The sequence below is a fragment of the Pezoporus flaviventris genome, unplaced genomic scaffold (assembly GCF_033815535.1).
Source record: "Pezoporus flaviventris isolate CSIRO_AGI_PZ_B2104156 unplaced genomic scaffold, CSIRO_AGI_Pfla_v1 ptg000023l, whole genome shotgun sequence".
In the NCBI taxonomy this organism is placed as follows: domain Eukaryota; kingdom Metazoa; phylum Chordata; class Aves; order Psittaciformes; family Psittacidae; genus Pezoporus; species Pezoporus flaviventris.
This window is the reverse complement of record NW_026892571.1, coordinates 11483042-11503430: the sequence shown is the minus strand read 5'-3', so window position 1 is coordinate 11503430 and position 20389 is coordinate 11483042. Positions and strand designations below refer to the sequence as shown.

The 20389-nt window shown below is 46.8% G+C and overlaps 1 long non-coding RNA gene across 2 annotated transcripts in view; it reads right to left on the bottom strand.

Moving 5' to 3' along the window:
• Window positions 1-602: 602 nt before the first annotated feature.
• Window positions 603-20389, bottom strand: part of LOC133271041 (uncharacterized) — a 48813-nt gene continuing 29026 nt past the window's right edge. For both annotated transcript variants that reach the window (XR_009743993.1, XR_009743992.1), the window contains exon 3: window positions 603-1096. This is a non-coding gene — a long non-coding RNA (uncharacterized LOC133271041). The remainder of the gene's footprint in view (window positions 1097-20389) is intronic.

The window sequence follows — 20389 nt, the reverse complement described above, 5'->3', positions numbered from 1 at the left end:
ACACAACTGACATGAATATCTGCATTTGGTCAAAGCTCCTGATTGTTAAATTGAAAGCCACAGAATGTCTTCATACACCCATAACTATTACTTTACAGCCACTGTACACCCTTCCCCCGATGTGCTGATGATGTGGCACTACCTAGGGAAAGACTTGTCCCTTTATGCAAGAAGTAAAAAAGCTTAAACACCTTCCTATGGGAAAGGGAGGCATACCATCAAGTGGCATCATTACGTTCAATAGCATCCCTCTGGTTGCTAAAGAACAATTCAGCCTTACCAAAGATAATTGCACAGCCCTTGATGCTTCAGCAGGGAAAGGAATCACTAGAAAAGCATTAGGATTTCAGGGAATTACTTTAGGTCCAACACACTTAAAGAAAACAACTCAATTCAGTCCTTAATGCTCAGCTGTCTCCACTCACACATCAAAACCTAAGTTTCATGCAGGCATTAAATGGGTAACCCTGGAGATTGCTCCTCTACACTGTGGTCAGATACTCCAGAGTACAAGTCTGCAGTCACTAGATTCCTTGCAAGTTTGTACCTTATTTTCAGCTAATATGCTTGCTACTGAACTGACAATCCGTATGCTCTGGTGGGAGTGTTTGCCTTTTTGGCAACAGTACTAGGATACTATGGCAAATTCCAGCTAGCATGTCTTCCCTTACCTGCAAACATAAGACTTCTGACATTAATGTTCCACGACAAAGCCCTCTTTAGTATCTGACACCAGGACTTGTCTACTTAATACCTTCTAACCAGACACCAGCAGCTCTGCTCATGCTGAGTGGAGAAGAGGTTACTCCAGCTGTGCTCTGAACTGCACAAAGGCTGAAGAAACACCCCATCAACATCTGTCTACATGGCCAGTAAGCTGGGGCACACCATGCCCAGGAAACATGCTCCAAGTCCTGCCTATCCCACAGGTCCAGCCTGCCTCTGGACTTCCCTACAGGTATGGAAACATGCGTCCCAAAAAGAGTGCTAAACACTTACCAAGTGGTGATCTCCTGAGCTAAAGGCACCTTCCATCATCTTCAGCAGACATGGCTGATTGCCGTGGCTGTCCTGGCCTTTTGTTCCAGCTTTTCTTCTGGAGGAGATAAAAGAGAGGAATGAGCCATTTTCCTTCTCTACATCACCAGGGAATGCACCTACAATGCAGCTCCTCCTTCCGTCCTGCACTTCTCTGGCCTCTCACCCTCCATCACAGAGGGGGAAAGAACCCTTTCCAAAGTGTTTCTGAGTCCTTTTGGCTCTTTCATCCTGTTTGGTGCCATCTGAAGCCCCTCAGCCACTGCAAGCCATCCTCAGTCCTTTTGTTTGCTATTGAAGCACAAGCACCTCATGGGAGTTCAGCACACCTTTAACCCAACCCGTTTCCCCAAGGACTGTTATAAACCATGACTTTTCCACAGGCACTCATCCACAAACAGAGCTCTGTTATCCCAGGAATGCACTCACTACATCCTGAGGTTTACCTGGTTATTTTTAACTACCTGATCACTTGCATTTAATAACACAGTTTAACACAACACACCAGCCTATGCACCCATATTCGACTTAATAAGCATCCCATTGCAGCCGGATTGCCAGTCTAATGGTGGAGCAGGTGAGCTAACAAATGCCTAATGTCAGCAGCGGGAAGGAACACACAATCAATGATTGATTAGCAAATTGGCTATTGGGAGTGGCATGTAGCAGACACCAACAGTATCCCAGAGCTAAAACAAGGCCAGGGAAAGCCTTGTTTTTCAAGGAACATCTAGATCATGATCTGGCCCTTTTTTATCACCACTCAGTGCTTGGCAGAAGGGTAAAAAAAGCAATAAAACTTCAAGCAGGCAGCATGCAGCAAAGGACCTCAGCTCCTGTTTGTTTTCAGCTTGTCCTAAAATATCCAGTGTCTCAGCTGAACATACTTCAACTGTTCATCACCAAGACCAACAGCAAAATTGCCTTTCCTGGTGGACTGCTGGGATTTCCCAGCCTGTGATCCCTTCCAGTGAATACAATCCAATCAGGGAAGGGATTGTATTCACTCTTTGTTTCCTAATGGAAAAGAAGGCTGTAATCCAACATTTGGACTATGGGAATGGAGCCCTCTGAAGAGGATTTAGTAAGTTTGCATAAAGGTTCTATTTGCACCTTGTGTGGGAGCTGGTCATACAGCTGAGGATGCCACATACCAGCTATTGCATGCGAGTACATCTGTACAAACATGGCTACCCTTTACATACAGTGTGAACCAAAAAGGAGATCTTCCCCTTTGCAGCACTGAAACAGGAAGCTCAGTGACAGACAGAGCGCTGGGGCCGGGGAACAGGGATGGAGCTGCTGCCTCAGGAATTCCCCCTTCGCTTCAGTAAGTCTATGCTTGTAGCAAGGTAAGCATCCTGCATTTGCAGTGTCCTTTTCCTTTCTCTCCATTCTGAATCTGTTATATGCAAACTAGATCTGCGCTGCTGCCTGTCCTACCATCCAGCTGCCTTTACTGCAGAGGTTCATCCCTGTGGGAGTTACTGGCTGTCCAGAATGTCTGTCCACTCATCACTGGCTCAGGACCAGATGCAGCATACAACTCTATCAGTGTCCAAATACTATATTTTTATCCTCTTGAATTCATTGCCGTACATGTTTGGTCCCATGGGGTGTTTGCCTGGTGTGCTGACATTAGGGAACACACTCTACCTTGTTAATTACAGCTGTTGGAGCCATGGAGCCTGCTTCCAAAGATGTAGGACAGAGATACATCCATGATTCACTCTGGCATTAACACTGCGCTACTTCCATGGAGCAGAAAAGTGGAAAGGACCTTCCAGGTCATCAAGTTCATCTGCCTGTCTTCACTAGTAACCACATCACTGGATCAATTAGGAGATGTTTGATTGGCCTATCACAGCTAATGGGCTCCTCAGTCTGGCAGAGGAATAACAGGATCCAAAGGCTAGAAGCCAAAACTAGCGAGATCAGGCTGGAAACAAGGGGTGACCATTTAACAGTGCCTGAATCTGTGAGGGAGAAAAGCAGTCCAGAGCATCCCACATCACAGGCAAGTTTTCATCTAGTCTGAATGTTTTGTTAAGACAATTTTATCCCCTGGCTTTCTGCCCCAAATCCAGAAGTCCCTGGGAATCTCTGGACTGCTGCTACATGTTTTGTGAGAGGTAACAGAGAGGAGTTGCCATCAGCTATATAATAATGCACTTAGTGGGACTTTCTATTTTGCATCTGCCCTGTGAGACGTCTAGAGGAATCCACAAACTGAAAGAAAAGGTTAAAAAAAATAAATCACTGCTTAAAGTGAGACAAGAATTAACTCAAAACAATCCTCTGGCTGCAGCCAGCTGGTTTAAATCCCACCCTAAGAGCTACATTCATCATCACGTTTACAAAAGCAAGCAGCTAAATGTAATTTAGCATTTGTTTTCAAGGTATGGCATCAAATAAAATTGAAAAATGCCATATCCACATGCCCTAGGCATTTTCCCACATGCTTTTGAAGATGCTCTCCTAGAGATTAGACTGACATCTAAGATAATTAACATACCTTCAGGACGGAGATTTAATTAATAACAAATAAATAAGTCTCTCATTTACTAAGAGACCTGGACAACTTTTGTTGTAATATTTTCTGACTGAACACACACACTGCACCACAGTTATAGTGGTACTAGTACCCACTTTGTGGACACCATCAATTCCGGGGGTGGAGGGGAGGGAAGAAAAGTTCAGGTGAAGTTAAAAATCTTTCAGGCCCACTGTGAGGTTTTGCTTCATTCTTGAGCTTTTCTACACTCCACAAAAAATCAAAATATCTCACTTTTAAATTATGCAAATCACCGCAACAATGACTGCAAGTCACTGCAGCATTGCAGAAACATTCAAAATTAACACTTGCATCGCATGTGGTTCTGTTTCACATTTGTGTGGGATGCTTAGACTATGTGATTTAGTGCAATTGCCCAGAATTCACAGACCATTTCTCACAAAGGATGCTGCATTTGCGATGAGAACGTAACGGAAGGGATTTTGAATCACTAAGTGACAGGCTATTACTTCATCTTGCCATGGAGCAACAGAACAAACAGTTAAGTTCTTTTCAGGAATGGAGGTACCCTGGAGGACACCAGCTTCTTGTTGGTATTTGTAGGACCTCTCAGAAAGCAGCTTTGGAAAGGTGTAAAGATCCTATGAAAAGAAAAAAAGTCTAAGTGTTTATACTTGATTATAGCACTGTTCCAGCGAATAAATTACTCGGTCTTTCCCTGTTTAGTGGATGCTTGAAACCCCCTTTCAGAGGATTATCCCATTCAATCTATCTTGATGGGATCACAAGGCCTGAGCAGAGGATTCATGCTGAGGATTTGAGCTGCATTTGACTTGTTGCACATACTCAGCTGGACAGGGCTGGTCCTGACCAGATCACTCAGGTCTACACATTGGGAAGGGCACCCATGGACCTTAAAGTGCCAAGTCTTGCTACAAGAACAGGCAAAACAGACATCTGCTGGGACCAGAGAGATAGCAGCGACACATTCAAGAGCACCATGGAGCACTCATGCAGACCAGCAGCTCCAAAAAACTAAGGAGGAGGGAGGGGTATTCTTTCATATTAAGGATATGCCTCTGAAAAACAGTTATTTCTGTCAATAGGATGAAAAAGGTCAGTGCAATGGAAACAGACAACTGAGGACCAGAGCATCAATTGTCCGCTGGATGCTAACAGGGTGGTCTCACATCTGGACTGCCCCCTACTCTGAGCTGGGGAAGAACTCATGGTGTGGTCCACATGGTCACCACCAATGCGGGATGGAGAGAACAATCTTCAAGGCAAGATTTAGCTAGTAGCTACGGGGCTAAAGGCCAGGATCAACTCAGTAACAGAAATGCTTCCTCTAATGCCGTATAATGAAATCCAGAGTCATTGCAAGGTTCAGAGTATAGTACCTTGAAGTCAGGCTTGAATAGGTAGAACCTATACAGTAAAGATCCAAGTACTAAATCTACATGAAAATGGATCAAGGCTACTGGCACATAAAAAAGGTCTTTTAAACTAAATATTGTGGGAAAACCAACAGTTTGACAAGACATGTGGTTTGGGAAAATGTGGTCTCCAGTGGAGAAGTCATGAAAATTTTGTATCTTTGAATAAAAGGATAGGAGAGAAGCCAAAAATCAGTCAGGGAGAGAACAGCAGCCTGCAGCCCCAACAGACATCCCTCTCTGGCCTGCAGAGAGAAAGAGAACAGAACAAGACACCATATGTGCACTTCTATCCAAGCACCAAGGGTTTAAAAGCAAGGTGAATGAACAGCAGTGCCCTGGTTTCAGGTGGGGCTATTAACATAACCAGCACCTCAGAGATCTGGTGGAGGGAATATAAGCAGCAGAACATGGTAATAAGTGGGTACAAATTATATAGGAATGAGAGTAGGCTGTGCAGGTGGAGGAGCTGAGCACCAAGGAGCTGTGTATTAAGGTATACATTAAGGTAAGCTCAAAGAGCACACCGACCTAACTGTATCAACAAGTGCCATAGAGTCCCCAGGATTGCAGTCCCATGCCCAGACATTAGAGCATTAGAGTTACTCCATCATCCACCCATCCAGAACAGGGCAACTGCAAAACCTTAAGGGAGAGGAGTGAGGCTCTGATGGATATAAAAGAAGACAAGCACAAACAACAGAAGATGCCTGTCTCCATTTACAGATGGGATAACTGACAGCAGTGAAGATGTCTACATTTAAGACAGGAACCTACTGCTCCCTCCAGCAGTAATTTATGACATCTGAAGCAGAGAGCCTCTTTTTAAACACATCCTGAGCAGCACGCAGGAACTAGGGGATTTGATTTAAGTTATATTGCCTGTGGTTCTTTGCACCCTAAAACTGACAATCTTGAAGGTAGCCTTGCAAACCTGCTACTCAAAGTTTAACTTGGGGAGGGAGTCACCGAAAAGCACAGACACTTTTAAAGTTAAAAAGGAAAAACCAATAAGGAAAAAACACACCCAGGAGATGGGAAAAGTCATTAGAGTTGGCATGCACCTCTTAACAGGGAAAAAAAATAGGGTAAAGCTTAAAGTAGGTCTATTAACAGTAAAATGATGTTTTCAAAGTAGAAGCACTGTCCCAATAATAAAAACATAAAAACAAAGACTAAAGTGTAAGATCTGCAACTATGCCAAAATACACAAAAGATCTGAGCAGAATTTTCCAAGTCACAGTCACTAATAACAAAATACATTGAAGAATCCGTGATCACAGGGCTAAGGGAATCTCAAAGGAAGGTAGCGCCATGGTAGAAAGTCTAAATTAACTCTTATTCACAATAAACTGATAAATCCTGGTGACGCAGAGCAACAGTCAGGGATTAAACTCCCCCTGCAGCACTAAAGGGGCTCAAACACGCCATCACCCAGCACAAGCTCTACAGTGCACTTTTGGGGGAGAGGAGGGAAAGCTCATATAAACAGAGTAATGAAGTACACAGAAGTGGAAGACTGGGGAAGACTCATCACAGGTTTTGGGGAGGCAAAAAAAAGAGTCTTTTCTCCAGCTCAGAGTGGAGGGCAGTCCAGACGTGAAACTGCACTGTTGGCATTCAGCAGTCCCTTACAGTGCCCCCAAGTGTGGGCAAGCAATGGTACTGCTTGACACAATGACCTTTTGTTTCTAATGAACCCATTTCAAGATCCTTCCTCTAAAGGCTTCTGAAGAACACAAGGGACCATAAAGAAGCAGCTTCTTTGATTTAAAAATGGTTAAAATTGAGAGCAGTCACAAGAGGTGGAGGCGAGACCCAACAGGAATTTCTGTAGCTCAGCTTTTTGTAAATGACTCTGAAAAGGCAATTAGCAAAGGGACAAATGGAATGATTCAGAAGAGTTCAAACCTGCAGGTCAACTGAGAGAAAAGCACAAGTCACTCATGACACAGTGGCTGGACAAGAAAGTGGCAGACATTTCAATACTGAAACACAGAGACAGGGGAAAAGGCCAGCTGTATTATACCTGCATACACAGCTCTACATTAGCCATCACTGGCAGGGGGCATATTAAGGAAACATTGTGGATAAGGTCACAAATAAATGTCACCTCATTGTTAAGCAGCAATCAGAAAGGTTTAGCACCTGATAAGAGCTGTTAAGAACCAGAGACAGGCTAAAACAAATCATTTCTATCATGCGGCTGTACAACTGCTGGGTCTGCTCAGCTGCATCATTCTGCACAGTTGCTGCACCATGGCCTTCATCATTATCACAACAGGGATGTAGGGAACTAGACAGGGCACAGGCATTCTCCCTCTCCTGGCAAGAGAGGGCAGAAATAGGAAGGGCTTTTGTCTAAACTCACAGCAACTCCCGTAGTGTAAAACAGGCTACAAAGGAAGGGTATGGTTAAGGCAGAGTCCACAAAATCAGGAGTGACCAAGAGAAAATGAACAGTAGATGTTGTTCGGGATTACTCATAGCACTAGAATTAAGGGATACTAAATAAATTATCCTACAGTAGGCTTAAATAAACAAACGGAAGTTTTTTTTCCACTTCCCATACAATCTAATTGCATTGTGGAACTCATCGCCCCGGGATGTTGTGGATGCCGAACACATCAAGGGAGTCAAAAAGTCAATTAAACACATTCATGGACTGGTCCATCAGTGGCTATTAAACATGATTATGGAGATGCAGCCTCTGGCTGACAAGTCCCTAAGCCACATGAAGGTTTATCATAGGAAGAATTACTTTGTGCTCGCCCTGTTTATTTCCTTCAGGATCCAGAGCCAACCATGGTCAGACCCAGGGCCCAGGTACAGAAATTATCCCAAGATTGTGCAGGCTCTAGGAGTTCATGTAGACATTCTCAGGCCTCAGCACATGCCAGTTCTGGTCTAGAGATCTGGACTGCTTCTTTGTCCTTGTCCCGAACTGACACTAAACCTTCTGAAAACAGGGTGGATTGCCAACATCTTGGGCTAAAATTTTGGGTTTTAAACCTCAGAAGAGTCCTAGGACATGAAATCCAAAAATCACACCCAGATGTCAGCCCTTTGTTTGGATGTCATGATTTATATTTCAAGTGACACTTCCTCTTCTGTCTCCCTAACAATGACAAAACAAAGAGCTATAAACAAATCCTGGCTCCAGATGCTCCTTTGCCCTCATTAGTGACCAGCTTGGCTAATGCTGTTTCATCAGCCCTTTGTTTCAGGGTGGCAAGCCAACATCAGCAAGTCGAGGACACTTTGATGGGCTCCCCCCCTTGGGATGCAACAAATTCCCAGGACACTCCTGCCCAACACTCACTACAATAACAAGCATGGGGCTGAATTACTGCCCTCGACAATGTTTGGTACGTGGAAAAACTTGTGTTTGCTAATTACCACGATTGCTCCATATAAATCACCCGCAGGCAGCCACATGCAACCCCGGTAAGCCACAGCCCTGGCCCTCGGCAGCCTGCAGCAGCAGCACAGGTAGGGATGATGTTTCCTCTCTTTGAAGAGCCTCCCCAGCATCAGAGGTGTCCCACCCACTTGCCAGATCTATTCCTAGACATATCAGTTTCTATTTATTTTCCCACTAACTGTTACACTGGTGCAAAGAGACAAGGTTGAGAATCGGTCAGGCCAGACACATAAGTATGCTACAAAACAAAGATTTTTCCCTCTTCCTTTGAAGCCTACTATCCATTATTTTTGATAAGAGGTGCAGCAGATTTATTTCTCTGGTTTGAGCACTCCTAAGCCTCTTTCCTAAGCCTGGCAGCAAGAACCTCAAAGCAGATGCCAAACCCTGCAATCTTTTTATGTATGGTAGAAATAATCCCTTTGCCTGCTGCCTGGGGGAGCTGAACCCTGACGTTCACACAAACTGTGATGGACTGGCACTCAGGAGCTGAAACAGAGGCAGCAGCAGGGTCTCTTCTCCCTACAGAGCACCTTTTCTCTGCAGCCAACCGACAACCACACACTTTGCTTTTGTTTAAGCTCCACCCGGAGTCTCATACTGAGGTTGGAAAGAGATACACAGCTCTGATCCCAGAGCCCATCAGACCTCCCCAAGCCAGGTCTCCACAGGGAGATTTGGGCAGTTTTCTCCCTGCAGAGGATCCTTTTCTCTTCCTCCTCCTGCAGCTTCATTTCTACCTTTAGAAACATCATGAATTGAAGCATAGAGCCCAAAGTAACCTTTGTAAGAGGGTAATGCAGCCTCCAAAACCACCCGTGGTTCCAGATAAACATGAGCCAATCTAACAAGTTCCTTTTGGCTGGCTGGCTGCCTTGAACTGATGAAGTCAAACTGCACGAGTCACAACAGCATAGCCAAATCCCAAGTACCAGCATAATTGCCAACATTTTGAACCAGAACAAGCTGCAAGGGCAGAGGGAAGCTAATAGGAAAAGGAGTAAGTCAAGGGGAAATACTTGGCACTTCACTTTTGGCAGGGAGGAGCTGATCGACTTTTGCTGTGGAGGAATAAGGAGGAGCAAGAGAGGGAAGATCCACTTTCACTTCACTCCCAGGATGCCCAAGGACTTTCACATTCCTGCACAGAGAATAGCTGCTGTAAGTCCTTACATTTCATAATGATAGATTCCTCATTTAAAAATAAATCAGTGCAGCCTGGGATGCATGCCAACACATTTCCCCAGTTTTCCCACATCCTACATTTTAAAGGCAGCTGATGAGTTCCATCCTTCCTGATCCCTCATCCTTCCTTTAATAACTCCCCATGTTCCCATAAAAAAAACCCGATGTATTGCCCTCCTCACCTTTACATTTCCCCAGACCTGCAGCCCCCTGCTTTGGCTGCTCTTGTTCAGTTTTGCATCACATTGCATTACTGTTTCAGCAGCACTAGCAATCTTTGAAATTCTTTTGGTAACTTCTACCATAGACATCACCACTGAACCCTTTATGCACCAGGTCTAAAAAAACACCTCTACTGAGTTTCTCCAAAAATGCAGACAACCTTCAGGTTGATATTGTTCTCCAAAACTTACCTAAAGGGACCCAAGGTTTGCAAACAGGGTGCTCAAACACACCATGCTGTGCAACATGGGGGCTATCAAACCTGGGATCTCATTACACCATCTGCCTCCCACTTGGGGTTACGTTCCCATGCCATATCTTGGTTCAAATTAGACTGGAAGTTCATCATGCCAGTGGCAGTGGCACACTGTGGCACCACTTCAGCAAACAGGATCAATAAGCAAGACTAAAGACAGCTCTCAAGCACAAAAAAAAAACAAAGAGGAACATCCACAGGCGTAGGAAAATCTGTGCCCCTGCCCTGAATAAAGAACAACTCTCAAGATGCTTGAATAACTTCAGAATATCCATGAACCTGACTCCTCTGTCATGATCTTCCTTTTTCACTTCTAGCCTCAACACTTCACAAATTACATGAACCTAAGTGAAAAGATGCTTTGCAGTCTGAGATTTGTTTTTTTTAATGTTGTTTTATCAGCACAGCTCAAAGATTTGACTGGTCCATTCAAACTGGGTCATTTGTGTTGCAGACAACAAGGCACACTCAGCAAGCAGGGATACAAGGATTTTAAGTAGTGAGAAAATAAACAACCTGTTCTTTGTCAGCAGACTGCTCTGTGGCAGCCCAGAATCTCACACTCCGCAAAGCCTGCTTTCACCAATGCCTTACTCCCCTGACTTCTGTTGCAGGACTTACCTTTGCACTTAAGCTATCCCTCCCATGATAAGGCTAATGGGAAGGTGCTATCTGATCAGCTTTCCAGCTAATTACACCCAGAGCCACAGGTGCTGCCCTTCCATTAGGGCATACAAAGACCTGCCATTTATATAACTGCCCATCATCTCCCAGGGTCTTTAAAACAACTGAATCATTGAAGAAGCCAACCTGGGAGTCTGTTTTTTATCAGCTGGGCTGTAGGGAACGGAGTTATTTGCCACTGGCTGCCAAACAAGTCAGTGGTTAAGGTAAGACATTTGTCTTCCCTGGAGCCAAGGCAGGAGTTCAGTCCACTATCCCACATCATCTCCCCACACTCATCAGCTCAGGTCCATAATAACTGCAGTGAGGCTTGGGAGGTGAGGTACAGCTTACATTCCACAGCTACTTCACCCTGCTACAACAGAGGCAGTTTCATCCCTTTTCACTGGACATGATTTCTGTAACAAGAAGCTTTCAGTAATAGAAATTCCCAGCCCAAAAATTGTAATTCTAATAGATCAGGTGCACAACAGAGATCACTGCTTCCCAGGAGGCCTTAACTCCTTTTCCCCCCTGCCCACCATTCCTAAAAACCATAATCTCTGGAGGTCCACCTTTCCCAGACCTAGCATATGACCACTGGATTTTCCTTCTACAGGAACTGCTGAGACCAAAAATAAAGCCCAAGAACTGGTTCTGGTGATTTTGTATAAGCAGGCATAGTGGGACTACCCTATGGCACTACTACTTTCAGAGCAGCTCGTCGTTGGACAGCATTGCTGTCACTGGCAATACAGACCTCCAGAGAAGGTGGCTCTCAGGGTTGCAGAGGGATCATGCCATGCCCACAGAGGTGGGCACACTTATTCACAGAACACAACAGCACTGGAAAGCAGAGCTGTCATTCCATGGGAAATCCCCAGCTTCAGACAGGATTAGCTTTGCTCCTTTAATCATTCTCCATCCAACTGGTGCTCAGGACAAGGGGACTCGCAGGCAAAGCTTTAGCCTCCCCCTCTTACCCTTTGGTTGCAGCAGCAGTTACAAAGACCCACAAATGAGACCACCATATTTGCATGCCATTTAACTTGGCACTACAGTTTTCCTGCTAACAGGAAGGGTTCCTCCAGCTGGGTGGGGTAGGGCTATCCAGGAACAAAACCCTTTTGTACAGAAAAGGAGGAAGAAGTTAGTTGCCTCCTGCCTCATCCCAGAGCTTTGGAGTGAAGGCGCTTATGGCAACAGCAAACAAGTGCTCAGCAGCACTGCAGTGATGTGGTTTAAGAAGAAAATAAACTTCTGAGCATGGAGCTAAGCAGGCCCGAGGCAGTAATGGGTACATGATGAATAACAAACCCATCTAAGCAACAAGCATGAGTCAAGCCCAGATGAAGAGTTCCTCATATTTCCCCCCTGCTTTCGGCTGTTCCTTGGAAAACCCATATGTTTTATGGATACCCTCATAATGCAAACATTTGGCTGCTTTCTTGAACAAACCTTGGAGAGCCCAAAACTGGGTGTGTGGGCCGAGTCCTCAGCAGGGTACAGTAACCAAAGCAGAAAGAAACCTCCTCCGGGGCTGCTACAGCATTTGGAATGGGGGAAGTGGAACAGAAATCTTTGTAAAAAAGCTATTTACATCTGTTTGACCCTTGTAAGACAGGTCCCCAGGCTCTTCCCCACTTGGAGGCATTTGGATCACAGGCTGCAGCAGCAGTTTGATCCTTCCCAGGGGAAAGGAGTGCATAGAAGCCACAGGTAACCTCCAAGCCGCATAGACAACCTGTGGGGAGCAGTGGGTGCAGGCATAGCGGTCCCATCTGCTTTGCAAGTGTGGATGGGGACCACAGCAGGCTCCCTGCAAGGACCAGGGTGCTGTCCACTGCACTGCCTCTTGGCTCACAGTCCCACATTTGCAGGAGAAGCCAATGAAAGTGAAAGATACCTGCACCTTGCTCCAGACTCCACCTTGCCACCCCAGCCTTCCCTGACAGGCTGCTCCTCCCTGGGAAACTACTCATCTTCTCCCACTCGGATCCCTTGATCTGCTTGCCAAAGCCCAGCCTGGTCCAGAAGGGTCTGGCTGCCCAGATACCAACAGTCACTGCAGGGCTGCAGCTCAGCTCTGGGTTACCACAGGGCTTCTTTGCTTTGTCCCAGATGCCCATTGGAGGGTTCACCCATCCCAGTACCACCTGCTTGGCACAGTCCTGAGAAAGCCAATCCCATGAGGTACACAGAAGGGGGTGTCCTGGGTTCAGCTTATACCACAACAGCAGGTCCCATGTACTAAAAACAGTAGAGTACAAAACAAACACTTCCGCTGTTGCTGAAACTACTGTGGATGCACACAAGTGAACAACACATCCAGCAGCCAGGCACAGCCCTGAGCAGATCCTGCTGCTGGTTTGAAGCCAGGCTTACACAGCTCACTGCCCCAGCTGGCCTCCACATTTGCTACCCCATCCTTCCTTACCCAGAGGCCAGCACCATCTCCAGTTTTCCCTGCATCACAAGAGGGACAAAAACAGGACTGTGAAGTTTGTCTGCTTGCTAGACCACAAACAGTGGAGAAATGGGACAAGAAGGGCAGACTGGCAGGGTCCTACATCCAGCAGACCACCATCAACTTTGTGCTATTGGAGGCAGACAACAGGGTCCACAAGAGGTAGCAGGTAAATGTGACCCACCTCCACATGCTTTGCCCTTCCAGAAGGGACGTTTCAAGTGTGGTCTCATTCAGGACAGCACTGACAGGGTGTGACAGGAAGCTCTGCTGCTGGCTTCTGTCACTACTCCTCATCCCACAGGATGAAGTCTTGCCCTGTCCACTACTTCAGCGAGTGAGAAAATAGAATTTGGCCCCCTCTTCCACTGTGAATGCCCTGCAGCACACGGACAATGCATGGCACATGGAGGGCTTGCCTTAAGGGCCAGCACACAGACCCCAGGAGTCCTCTGCCATAAACCCAAAGCATTGTCCACCCCATGGCAGGAAACAGGACACCCCGTTGTGGCTGGGGCTCCCCACCAGGCTCAGCCAGCACCATAAGCTGCGAGGCAAACAGTGCCGCCTCCTCCTCCTTCAGCCTGTTGAGTAACCACACCAGTGGGTGGACACACACCCAGGCTAAACACAGCTCCGGTCCCACCGCCCCCACCCGCCGTGGCTTATACCCAGGTCTCCAAACACATTCTTGCTTTGGGTGCGCAGGTTCTCACGCTCCTCCCCAGGACAGAGCCCGCCTTGCTCAACCCCGCTCTAACTCCGGTTTCCCCTACGCTGAACCCGGAACCAGATTCCACTCATCACAAAACGTGCCGGCTCTTCTTGCCCACACAGCTCTGCCCAAAGGACGAGGAGGATGCGATGCTGCCACTTCTATAACAAGAACTGGCCAGCACCTTGCCATTTGGACTGCAGCATGATGGCCTGTCCCCCCAAGCAGGGGTGCAGGCTGGCTCAGGACTTAATGGGGAGGGAAAGGTCTCGGTGTTGCAATTGCCGTTCTCTCTAATCCCTGTATTTGACTGCCTCTGAACACAGGTCAAGTCGTGAGGCGCCCGACATCTGAAGGACAGAGGGCTTAAGACTCACAATGCCTACTCAGCACAGCCTTTACCTCCACATGACACATCCAGCTTTTGCAATCCAGGTTTAGCACTCATCTGCCCTATTTCAACTTCAAAGCACTTCATAAACATTAACCAATTAATCCTCTCACCACCCTCAGAGGGAGGTGAGCATCTTTATTTTTATCCATTTCCCCATCAGTGAGAAGGAGAGAGTTAAGTGCCTCTCCCAAGGCCATCCTAGCTGACACCCAGCTGACTGCACTTGACTCCCAGCCCCAGGCTGAGGCCGTCAGAAGAGCACAAGCAGTACACCCCAGACAGTGGAAATGCAGCAGAAAGAGCCACAGCCACCTAAGCAGAGCTGTCACCAAGCACCTTTTTCTCTGTGCCACACAGGACTTGGCTTCTTGAGTACTTCATGTTCATCAATGACCTGCAAGAAAAATGATCCAAGACAACTAAGACAGAGCAGGCCACTGACACACAGCAACCAGGACCAGCTGAAGAGCTATAGGCACATACACAATAAATGCTTTTAACAGGCCTGTAAAAAGTCCTACATCTTGCAATAAAAAGCAGAGGCTGGTGAGGATGATACCAGAGCGTGGCAATAAACTTTGATGTGACTGGAGCTAGAGAGACAACTGAAACACAAAATAAGCTACTGGCAGTGCTTAGCTTTTGCTATAAACTGGGGCAGAATATTCCGGCTCATTCTGCACGTGAAATCACACATCTCCTCCAGCTCAAGCACAACTTGGTGTAGGGAACACCGCAACCCTCTGAGGCATTAGTGAGGGCAGGGAGCTGGGAAGGGATGCTGGCCTTTGACTGGGAGACTGCAGGAAGTCAGCATGTGTCACACCAGGGTGGTGGCACCTCACTCAAGGTGTGGGACATGTCACCAGGAGAGATGCTCCCCCTCAGCTATCCTTCACATCAGTCAAGACTCACTCAAACGCTGCCAAGCAAGCGGCATAGCACCCACATTCACCAGGTCCATCATGTACCTCCAAGGTGTAACCAGCCAAAAAAATATTTTGTCACCCAAAATTACTCGTACTTTGATGAAGACCTGAGCTGCACTCCTCCATCACCACACAGGCAGGCAGAACTGCCATGCACATACACTCAGTAGAAGAGAGGGAAACACCTTGGTCCCCACCAGCCCTGAGAGACAGCAGGCTGTGAAGAGAGAAAACAGGGTGCCCACATGCACAAGGAAGGGTTGCACACCAGCACCAAACCCCACCATCAGCAAGGGTTGCGTTTATCATAGCCTCACAGATTCCACTACTCGGGACAAGGGGCCTCCTGAGCTGCAGGAGTGCTCCGGCTCTTCCACAGCTGCCTGAGACAGACCAGGCAGGGCTGGGAGGTTGCTCCCAGCTCCCTTTCACTTCAGCATCCATTTCTATCCCCAGGGTTCCTTGGAGCATGCAAGTGAAAGTCTGCCTGCTTTTGCAACACCACGACGCAGAGTGGGACTCCTGCTCCTCCTCCTCCGCCTCTCCGGTGGCGGGGAGAACCCACAATTGCAGGGTTTACAAGGAAGCGCCGCTTCATTTTTCTCACCGTTTCCAATGGCTGTGGCTCAGAGCTAACTGCTGACAATTATTCATTACCACTCATCCTGAGGTCCCAAATTGCTCACTAAATCCTATGAAGATGCAGGGATCCCAAACCCCTTTGAATGGAGAGGGACAGCCTTTAAATAAAGCTCTGCAACGTCAGATCAGTACTGGAAAGAGCTGAAATCAGTCCAGCATCTCTCTCTGAAGCAGCAGGAGAATTTCAGGCAGACGAAATGCAATTCTCTAACTGCAGTTATTAGAGGCAGCGGGGGTAGGAGCCTTACTTCTGTTACAGATACAGTACCATCCCAAGGGAATGCTTTTCTTAGCATCAAGATTCAGTCTGAGCACCCATTTAAAACAGTACAAAATGTGCCTTAAATTCCTTTCTAAGCACAGACCTCAAGTCAAAGTAATACTTTAAAATGCCAGACTTACAACATATGCAGGGGGAGTCACATCTTTACCTATAATATGGTTGGAAATGGGCCCTGGGGAGGGGAGGGCAGAGGTATGGCTCCCCCAGGAGCACCCCAAGGTGCAGGGAAAGCCTGGGGCTGGCTCACAGCAGACAGTGCCATCTACTGACACCCAGTCCCCTTCCCATCCCTCCTGCTAGGGCCTCATGCACCTTCCCAGCTCAATTACCTCTCATGTGCTAGTCAGACCCCAAAAGCAGCAGTAATTCTGTATAATATTCTTGGATGCTCATTGTGCCATTCGCCCTTTCCATGTGGTTGTGTGGGGCAGACACTGAGCTGCTGGACGACCCACTGTGTGGCCATCAGTGTAGCATGAGATTTTCCACCACATGCCAAGACTGCTCTTCAATGCTAAAGGCTGTGGGGTTTAGGCTGACCCCATAGTGAAGCAATCTCCTCACAAAAGCCTTACAAACTCCTTCTGGCACCATTTGCAGCATGGTCCGAAACAGAATCACAGAGCGGTTTGGGTTGAAAGGACCTTAAAGCTCATCCCCTTGCCATGGGCACCTTCCACTAGACCAGGTTTCTCAAAGCCCCATCCAACCTGGCCTTGAACACATGGAGCAAAGCCACCAAGTTCAACAGGACTATTAGGCCCTAAGTGACTGGGAAAGCCCTTGACATTCACTAAAAGAATGGATTGGTGTGTTGTTAATCATGCCCCCAAACTTATGAGCCTTTAACTTGCTCTTTTTTTTAGTTAAAAGTGGCTGGAAGATAGAATTCCCTTCCCCAGGAAATCCAATTCCCAAGCCCAAATTTGCTATTCTAGTAAGTGGCCACCAAGATCCTTAGGTTACAACTTCATTCCTTGACCAACAGTTCATTGACCTTTGTCTTCTCTGGGAAGTGAAAGAGAGGCCAAAGGATTCACCAGGACACATACCTAAACCGACATACAAAATGAAGTTCAAGCTAAAGGAAAAATCTCCAGAAATGAGAGTGTTGGCATATTCTACCATTATTACTACCATTATTACTGATTATTTATCCTGCAGCAGTCACTACAAGCCTAGTGCCATTGTGCCATGTACTAGATAATATGTACATGTTAAAAGGCAATATTCTTTTCTGTAGAAACTAAAGAGAGAAAAGACAAAATGTAAGAGAGCATTGTTCTCATGTGAAAGCAAAACCAGAAATCAATTGACTACCCTATGTTATATAATGAATAGCAATACTGAGGCATACTGTGCACGCTAATTTGTCTATAAAACATGCTTATTAGATATATTAAAGGCCTTGGGATGCTTGTACTGGTCTGTATAAACAGCACCAACCTGTACTACTCAATTCTCACTTACAAAGCATACCCCCCAAATCTTCCTTCCTCCTGCCCTGCCTTCCCCTCACTGATACTCTAATTTTAGAACTAATTAAATTAAGCCTCTGACTCACCCCAGCTCTCCGATTTAGGCTTACATGATCTTTGCTACAAGAGCTTTCCATGCACTTATTTGGCAGCACTCCCCCAAACAGAGCCAGCTCTGCCTCTTCCGCAGCCTGGCTCTGATCCTCAGCTCACAGGAACATGCACAGGGCAAAAACTAAAACCCAAAGACCTCTCTGCAAAAAAACCCAGCCATAACATTATAGACCCGTGGTCGGTTTGCATATAACACAGCAGCACTGCACTGCCCTGACTCCATAGGAAGGATGCTCAAGGATTTAATTAACATGCAGGTCTCATTCCAGAAACCAGGAAGACAGCATCCAGAACATTCTGCTGTTACCCAGCCACCTAACATTCAACCAGAGACTGCAGCCACACTCTGGATGTGCTCAAGAAGGAATAAAACCCCGAATTCTATATTTCTCATAGTCAGCCTGCAAGGAGTGAATGGAGCCCACTGCCCACAGACCCCCTTCCCAAAATCGTTTTCTAACAGAAATACGACTGACACAAAAAGGAGTAAAGTGACCTGTTTCTAAAGAGCACACTCTGGCTCTCTTGCTGTGGGAGTTACTGGCAAGCACAAAAACCAGTGCAGGCACCAGCCTCATAAGCCTGACACGCACCAAAAACCTGTCTTCCCATGAGCAAAAGCAGATACACACACAGCTCTGATGGGAGAGATTGTTCCTGTGGCCCATCTGAGTGAAGTCCACCCTGGAAAGAAACCATGTACTCAAAAATCACTTCACTGCCCACACCCCCCAAACATATGTTTTTGAAACTAAAAATACTATCAAAGATCACACAGCAGCTTTCAAGTAAGCCCTCCAAAAGCAGGACAACCCCAGCGAGCATACTTAATTCCCTGCTACCCCAAGTCTCATCATTACATGGAATTCAACTTAATTTAAGAACTCACATTCAGCCTGCAGATCTCTCAAAGCCCAATTAGAGCAGGACGTGCTTCCTCCCAGTATGGTACCCAAGGCATTTCCCAGCACAACTCACTGCTGCCTGCCCAAACCAGCCAACCTCCTTTCGTGGTGTAGGAGAGCACATATTTATAACATCAGGAGCAGTGACCAGCCCTGGGTCAGCTGAACTTGTTTCCCAGACTTTTTCTTTTCAATCTCCCTCCTTCAGCCTAAGTGCTAAGTGGCACAGGATTAGTAGCAATTAAGCCCATATTGAAGTCAGGGTAGTGCTCTTTAGGCCTGGAAAAAACCTGCATGTCACTGCAGCAAGATAAGCAGCAGGTGATGCCAGAAGCTTTTCATTTCCAAGGAGAAAAATTAGTTGTCTTTCTGCAAGCCTCCTCCTCCTCCTCCCCAGTCAGAATTTGGCCCAGATGGAGCCAATTCCCTTCCAGCCTGTTCATATCTCAGCCCTGCTCTTTGCACATGGGAGAGCTCAGCTTCTTCTGAACACCAGTTATAGGGGCTGAATAAACCATCCTAAAGCAGCTCCTTTGCTATGTTTGTATTAAAAAACCCCTACCCTGTCTCAGAACATGTGTGGGAAAGAGCAGAGCATTTTGATGGGAAGCAGAAGTTCCCTTTAGTTTGCTTCATCTTGGATTTGCTCATGACAGACTAACCCCAGTGTGCAGAGAGGCTCTGAAAAGAGGACCAGTCCCAACACTCTGGGATGTTCCCACTCCTCTGCCAGATCCTTTCCCACACAGGGTCCATCCTTGCAGGCAGGCAGGGAGTGTCACTCTGGCAATTTATCCTCCGGTCTCAGCCTGTTATCACAGCATCTTGCTGAAGTTATTTTAGCTACAGAGCAGCTTTCTGGCTTCCTGTGTTGTCCCTCAGTGTTCTTCCTAATTGAAGGCTTTTAACATTAACAGCATCTAGCAGCTGTTCTTCTTCAGGACTGGAGGGGAGGGCATCAAATCTTTTGGTTAAACTTCTGTAAGGAATGGAAATGTGCCTAAGTAGATGTCCTTCAAGTGACAAGCCATCCCCACTCTGCCAGGGGCTCCTTTTAGCCATGGTTCCCATAAATTTACCAACCATACATCATCCCCAAGCATGAATCAGTGATCTCTGCTTGAATATTTCCTCCAGGGCCAGTCAAGGGGTTACACATAGTTTGGTGGGAGTTGAAGGCACCCAGGTCCAGTGCTGCACCATAGAATCATAGAATAGTTAGGGTTGGAAAGGACCTTAAGATGATCTAGTTCCACCCCCTTGCCACAGGCAGGGACACCACACATTAAGCCATGTCACACAAGACTCCCTGCTGTGCCACCTGTGGGTAATATACTGGACAAAACTGGATGGTTTCACAAGGGGCTCCTATGCATGGAGAGGCAGAGCACATCCCTGGCCAACAAATGGAGCAGCAGCAGCTGGGAGCTGCGGGGTCCCACCTTGGTGGGTCTTGCTGCATTGCATGGAGAGGAGCATGCTGTGAGCAGCAGCTGCCAAACAAAATAGAAAATGGATGGGACGGTAGCCAGCTGGACACACTGTGCTTTGTGCCTGCAATTTCTCTCCAGCCAGGGTGGGATCTGCACAGCAAAAAAGCTGCCCGAGTCCTCAGAAGAGGGCTAGGATTTACTTTTGTCAAGGCCTTGAAAGTTTTGAAGTCCAGAGAGAGACAAGAAGCAGCATGCTCCACCAGTGCCCAGGGGAAATTGCAACAGAATCA